This window comes from Cyprinodon variegatus, unplaced genomic scaffold (assembly GCF_000732505.1).
Source record: "Cyprinodon variegatus isolate N-32 unplaced genomic scaffold, C_variegatus-1.0 Scaffold645, whole genome shotgun sequence".
Taxonomy (NCBI): Eukaryota; Metazoa; Chordata; class Actinopteri; order Cyprinodontiformes; family Cyprinodontidae; genus Cyprinodon; species Cyprinodon variegatus.
In genome coordinates, this window is record NW_015151098.1 from 361,115 (window position 1) to 362,178 (window position 1,064).

Below are 1,064 nucleotides of genomic sequence, written 5' to 3' on the forward strand. Positions count from 1 at the left end.
AACAGGCGCTGTTGCTGATGAACAATGGGAAGGAGACTTACGGCACTGTTTAACAAAAGGGAATTTGTTTAAATGCAAAAAAAATGGGAAAGCTTGTATTTTTTAAGACTAAACATGCAAAGAGGGGCATTTACCTGGGCTTTGTTTCCACCTCCATATAAAGAACCGTGTTGAGGTGCAGCTGCAGGTGATTTTTACCCCTTTGTTCCATATTTTACTGTTATTACAACATAGTGATCATAGTTTGATGGACCGGAGGAAGGTTTTTGCCACCGGTAATAACTGCCTCCTTACTTCTCCTTATAAATTGTAGGAAAATGTAGTTGTATAAATAAGTAAATAAATAATTTCTAACATTGAGGCTTATTTTAAGTTGATCAGCTGTCGTACTTTACAGAAATCAGCAGGCCCCAAGCAGGGATCAGGTCTAAAAAGTGGAAATGGGCTTTAAGGAAACATTAAAAGAGAAAATAAAATTTGACCTCAATGAATAAAATATTTTATTTATTTTTTATTACCGGTAAAAAAAATGTTGAAGTGCAGCTGCTGGTGATTTTTTTTTTACCCCTTTGTTCCATATTTTACCGTTATTACAACATAATGATCATAGTTTGATGGACTAGAGGAAGATTTTTTTGCCAACGGTAATAACTGCCTGTTTAATTCTCCATATAAATTGTTGTAAAATGTAGTTTTATAAATAAGTAAATAAGTAATTTCTAACATTGAGGCTTATTTTAAGTTGATCAGCTGTCGTACTTTACAGAAATCTTTACAAAAGTGGAAATGGGCTTTAAGGAAACATTAAAAGAGAAAATAAAATTTGACCTCAATGAATAAAATATTTTATAATTCATTAGACACACTAAAAAATACACCATGATGCCATAGTTTCGGTACGCAAAAGAACGAAATGTTTGTTTTATTACCTTTTTTCTATTGTTTAATCGGGTTCAGTTTACTTCATTAAACTCTAAAAGTAAATTTACTCCACAGTGAGATAAGAAAAAATCAGCAGTTTTCTTTCTCTCTGGCTTTTGCAGCTGTTTCTTTTTCTTTCTGTA

At 32.2% G+C, this 1,064-nt stretch overlaps 1 protein-coding gene across 1 annotated transcript in view; it reads left to right on the forward strand.

Annotated features, from left to right (window-relative positions):
* arid3b (AT-rich interaction domain 3B) overlaps positions 1-1,064 on the forward strand; it is a 43,084-nt gene that overhangs the window by 33,305 nt on the left and 8,715 nt on the right. The window lies entirely within an intron of this gene.